We start from the raw sequence: 6,000 nt of genomic DNA on the forward strand, positions 1-6,000 counted from the left end.
TGTAAGGCTTGGTTAAGTGAAACTTTTAGTCTATTTGGTGTACCCAATCCCATGATATTTCCCTGAAGACAAATTTTCCTTGACATTGAGGCCATTTCGTCTTCCTGTGTGTGTTGTCTGGTATACCTCTATTTACTGGTGATACCTTTGTTGTGATGAACACACCATACGCGCATCATTTAGAATAATCTCCTTTTATTATGCTTATGTCACTTTTCTGAAAGTGCACAGGACCCTTCCTCTTGTGGAAATGGAGCATCTAAATGTTTTCAGTTCTGTAGGCTGTTGTATGTCATTTTGGAGTGTTTTCAAAACAGAATATTGTTAGTGCACTTGTCCTTTCTAGTTCTATGGGAATGTCCCAATTTTACCAGTTCTTCCCAGAGCTTCTCTGTCTACAGAAAAACCTGTGGAAACATATCTAAGGATGTCATGCATCAGGGCCTGCTGCCATTATCCCACAGCCCCACCAAGTTGTCCTCGGTGCCGTACAATTTCAGTACTATCCAAAATGTAGCATCTGCATTTCAGAGGTAATGGTGAATGAAATGCTTCACCTTCTCATGCTGCGGACCTAGACAACTAACCTTTGTTCTCTCATCCTTGTGGCTTGGGACCACAAAGGCAAACACAGCGATGTCCTGCATCCTCTGCCTCATACCAAAACTTAATCCCAGTCCAGGCTAGGAAACTAGCTGATCCTAACACTTTGCAATCTGATTTCAACCCCAAGGACCCCTGGATCCCTCAGACCAGATGCATGATTTCTCTAATTGAGCCCCACTCGTGCTCTATTGGCCAAATGTCAAATTGTTCCCTTGGCCTGCAGATGCAGTGAATGTGGCCATAGGACATTTCGATAAACTCAACTTTGCGCACAGGGTGGTTGCTTTCACGTTGGGGTCTAAGGTCAGTTTCCTCTCTTGGTAGGGCAAACCACAATCCACAACACACTCCGGATCCCTGAGACACAGCGTGTGACATCATACATAGCCTTATACCTCATTTTCAACAGCCAATGCTAGCTCAAATTTGGCAGCTCGGATCTTGGTCTCAGAATCAATTGTGGGGATATTTTGTGCTGATTTCCTTGAGTTCTGTCAGCCAAGTATTTTCTGTGCATGCTTCTAACACTCAGCGCATCGCTTTCAATCCCATGTGTCCTTTCCGCTTGAGATTGTGTGTCCAAGTAAAACAGAGTTTCACCTTTGCTGTTCCATCACCAGACGTCAGGTACTGCACTGATTTCCATTCTCTACTTTGCCTTCTCCTCCTCCCAGGTTTTCTGAGGCCTCATTCTCTTTTGGAACTAAGGGACCACTCTTCAGCATGTGTCCTGAACCAAGGGCTTCGTGAGTGGATGTTTATCTTGCTGTGTACATGGGAACGAGTGAGCATAGTTGGCACTAATACCCTGCCAACTGGGCATCGAGAAATCAACACATTCTATATATAACTCACAGAAATGTGATTCTTGCTTATCTCTGTTTTCTATACAGCCATGGTGGGAGGGTTTGTCCGAAGACTACAGTTTTGACATTGTGTTAATACCTCAGTTGCAGTCTTTCAAAAGGTTAATAGAATTGATTTACATATTTTGGGATTTATATGAAAATGAAGTTAGATTTTGAAACATACTAAATCTAATTACAAGCCAGACTTGTGAAGTTCTTTTACAATTTTGTCAGGTCTAAGGGAAAAATAGACAGATAGAATGTACAGTAGCAGTCCAAAATGATGAAGGGGACAGGTCAAATCTTTACTTTTGATACCTACAACACCAACAGGAACCATGAAATAACTATTGGAACCATGAAATAACCCCCATCCTGGGTTTCCCTTCTGCATGTGCTGCACTTTCCTCCCAATGACACATACTGGCCAATGTTGTCATTTCAAGGGGGAACATTTCTCTCTAGGGAAACCCAATTAAACTAAAACACCATATTTATGTGTATTCTTGGTTCCAAAACTCCTAGAGGCGTTATAGCTATGAGAAAACTGCTGCAGTTTTGCTCTGCTATTGAGAACCAGGTGCTCTTCTATCAACCATGAGAACAATCGGTTGATCATGTTGGGTAAAGCAGTTTAACCCAACAAATTATGCACCAACATGATATACTGCACCTGGGGCTTCAATGAAGTGAAAAGATGGTCCACATATCAAGTGTCCTTACATGTCTATGGTGACTTTTACAGTTCACTTCACTAACTGACTTATAACTGTTACCTATACTGTCTAGAAAAACTGAGACCTAATATATATCAAGTTCAGTCAAAGATTCCCCTCACTTACCAAACTCCCTTCACACCAAGGTAGACGTAACCCCAGCATTTGCTGAAACTAGGCTAAGTTCATCATTTCTTTGTGTGAGCTATGTATTCTATTCCTATCTATTATAGCCGACAGTATTTGATCTTTGAGGATTTAAGTGTTGTGCACAAAGTGTGAAGTTGGAGGAACACTGTACGTAGGAGTGGCTTGCTTTTCTCCTACTGGCTTCATTGCAGCTCAAGTGCTGATCCTTTGAAATGGATGCCTGAGTGGAGGGGAGGAAAGAGCAGTTTCTTGATATCTAGGCCCAACCCTGGGGAAAGCTTACCAGGGCCTCATGCTCTGTGGTCTGTATGATTTTTAAATGCCCCTTGGGATATGTGGATTCTCACAAACCCTTCCAAGAACATGAGCGGTTTTATCATCCCTGCCATTTCTTCTCTTTTAGACGTCAGGAATCTTGGACCACTTCTTGGAGCAGAGAATTGAGTACCTTCCTCAAGTAAACGTTGACCCTCCACAGGTTTCTGCTAGTATCAGTGAGGCTCAACATGACTCATGAAAGTCTTTCAAGCCTGGTATTCTCTAAAGAAGTCTTCATGCCAGTATTCTCTATTGTAGCAGAACAACTCTCATCAATGTGTTCGCACGTTTCCTCAATCTGTGCAGCCAGGTTTTCTGCCAGCTTCTCTTCGTGTCTCCATTAAAGTCGACTTCTACAGCACTGGGCAAGTCTGAAAGTACCTCACAGCCTCACCGGTATGCTGATGATGGGCAGATCTTCCACAGTCTGTCTTTTCAGTTTCTTGAAACTGACCCGTGATCTCAGGCCATTGGGAAACAGCAGTATCTCGAACTTACAAATCTTTCTGAAATTAGACCTAAGCCAAGCTCCACAGAGGGTGGCAGTCCCTTCATGACACTGATCCACCCACAGAGCTCTGTCCAGTTAACTTGGGTCCACCAGCCACAACAAGCCTGGTTGAACACACCAATATTCCATCTGGAAAGCAACCAGTAACTGCCATCTCTAATATTTGCTGCATCTTTCCAGTGTTGGGGGAGGGGCTGCATCAGACGAGAGATTCCTAAGATAAAAGTGATTCTCTCCAATAGCGTCCCATGGTCCTTTTTTTCCTACCCTCTTTCCTTTAGTTCAGAACTCTATACACAGTACAAAATAGGGAAGTGTGTTCATGTTAATTTTATGGTTCCACACATCTTTAACTTTTCTCACAGTTAAAAGTACAAAAAGACCCCACTATAGGAATCTTATGTTTGTGTAATAGCCTTTCACCCAGAATACACATCCGTCTGTTGCTTTTCGGCTGAAACACCCACATTCCCAGAAAATGGATCCATTTGATTCATGGCGGCTGAAATTCCTAGAAATTAATCCAATCACAATGTACACTTTACTGTCTGTCTCTTTTGCTCTTAGTGCAGTTTTGTAGAGCTACTTGTCTTTGTTAAAGGCATATGCCATTTATTCTCTATGTAGGGTTGAATAGGCCATTCATTCTTCCTATTGGAAGACTAGTAAATCTATATCATGGAATACGAATCGATTTTATTCAAAATAGGCATTTGGTTTAGGTCACGATGTCCTCTTATGAATCAGTATTTTTGAATATTATTGCACGCATCTGTTTTCTGAATACAAGTCTGTTGAGTACATGCAAGCAGCAATACTGCGTCGATGCGTGCTGAAAGCTCTTTGACAGCCCTTTGAGTATTTTCTTTTGAATTATCATGGTTCTTTGGATATATATCATCCAACCGTACTGTTTTGGTGTTTGTTTGTTTGATTGTCTGTTTGCTTGTTCTTTGTTTTGCAAACACATTAGGCCATGCATCTCTCCGTTTGCTTCAAACAGAGGGTCATATAAGCTGATTCACTTAGTATAGTGCTGAATCTCACCAATGTTTTCCTGCTACCCTATCCCATCTTTAGGGTTTTGATGTCCTCCTTGCCTTCTTTTTGTTTATTCTCTGCAAGTCATAGCTCTTCTTGCATTTCCAATGACGGTTTTCTTATTTCCATTTCGTCTTGCTTCTTTTCTATTCAGGGTAGAAATCTCAATCTTTCTTTTAGGATAAGGTTAGAACTGCTGAATTGTTTTAAGTTTTGCTTGTCTGTGAATTTCTCTACTTCTGCCATTATTTTAAAGTGTGGTCTTGTGGCATAGGCTACGCTAGTTTGCAGCTTTTTCTCATTCAGGATTTGGTCTATTTCTTGGCACTCCTCCCTGTCCTTCAATATTTCTGTCGGGATATCAGCTGAAACCCCTCTGGAGGTTCTGTTGTGACTAAGTTGCTTTACTCTAGGTGTATTTAAAATCATTGGGTTGATCATGAACTTTGATGATTTCAATGATAATACAGCTGCTTGTAAGTCTATTGGGATTCCGCCTGCTTTGGAAGCTGTTTGCTTCCTGATTTCGTATAGATGATTGTTTCTTGGCTTTCAGCAAATTTCAGTCTGATATTTTTCGAATACATTTTCAGCCCTTTTTTTGTTTTTTTTTTCTTATTTTTTATAATCTTTCTTTTTCATCTGGGAATCCTATATGTCCTAACCTTGCATTCTTTGTCTTTTCCCATGTTTCAACAGGAATGTTTGCATTGGTTTATGCTTGAATTTATATGTCATCTTTTTACTGACAGTTTTGTGTCCTCATGTCTTCTCAAACACTTTTAAGTCCTTCTTCATTATCTAGTCTGCCAATTCCTGTCTTTAGCCATGCTATTATCTCATCCACTAAATTTTCTTTTTGTTTTTAACTGTTTATTGATTCATAATGATTTTACAATTTTGTTTCAAATTCCAGTGTAGAGCACCGTTTTTCTCTTATGCATGTGCATATATACATTCATTGACATTTCTCTTCTTTTTTAGCCAACACAAAATCTTGTATATATTTCCCTGTGCTACACAGTACAGTCTTGTGTATATTTTCTACATTTTGATATCCCAGTCCTTTCCCACCCCCATTCCCCTTTGATCAGAAGTTTTTATTCTATGTCTATGAGTCTGTCTCTGTTATATATATATATACATATATTTCCACATATAAGTGATCTCATATGGTATTTTTCTTTTTCTTTCTGGCTTAATCCGCTCAGAATAGTATTCTCCAGTAACAAACATGTTGCTTCAATTGGTATTATTTTGTCAGATTTTATGTCTGAATAGTTTTCCATTTTATAAATATACCACATCTGCTTTATCCAGTCATCTGTTGATGGACGTTTAGGCTCTTCCTGTGTCTTGGCTATTGTAAATAGTTCTGTTATGAACATTGGGGTGCAAGTGTCATTTTGAAGTAGGGTTCCTTCTGTATATATGCCCAAGTGTGGTACCCTGGGTCATATGTTGTCTAATCCTAATCTTTTTAGGAATCTCCATACTGTTTTCCACAGTGGCTGCACCAAACTGCATTCTCTCCAGCAGTGTAGGAGGGTTCCCTTTTATCCACAGCCTTTCCAGCATTTGTCATTTGTGAACTTTTGAATGATGGCCATTCCGACTTGTTTGGGGTGATACCTCATTTTAGTTTTGATTTGCATTTCTCTGATAATTTGTGATATTGAGCTTTTTTTCATGTGCCTATTGATCATTCGCATGCCTTCCTTGGAGAATTGCTTATTTGGGTCTCCTATCCATTTTGGATTGGGTTGTTTGTTTTTATTCTTATTAAATTGTGTGAGATGCTTATATATTC

General features: G+C 40.0%; 1 long non-coding RNA gene across 3 annotated transcripts in view; it reads left to right on the forward strand.

Annotated features, from left to right (window-relative positions):
• Positions 1-3,642, forward strand: part of LOC135321561 (uncharacterized) — a 32,360-nt gene extending 28,718 nt beyond the window's left edge. For all 3 annotated transcript variants that reach the window (XR_010381426.1, XR_010381424.1, XR_010381425.1), the window contains 2 exons: positions 1,281-1,352; positions 2,724-3,642. This is a non-coding gene — a long non-coding RNA (uncharacterized LOC135321561). The remainder of the gene's footprint in view (positions 1-1,280; positions 1,353-2,723) is intronic.
• Positions 3,643-6,000: the final 2,358 nt, after the last annotated feature.

The sequence above is a fragment of the Camelus dromedarius genome, chromosome 6 (assembly GCF_036321535.1).
Source record: "Camelus dromedarius isolate mCamDro1 chromosome 6, mCamDro1.pat, whole genome shotgun sequence".
NCBI classification, from domain to species: Eukaryota; Metazoa; Chordata; class Mammalia; order Artiodactyla; family Camelidae; genus Camelus; species Camelus dromedarius.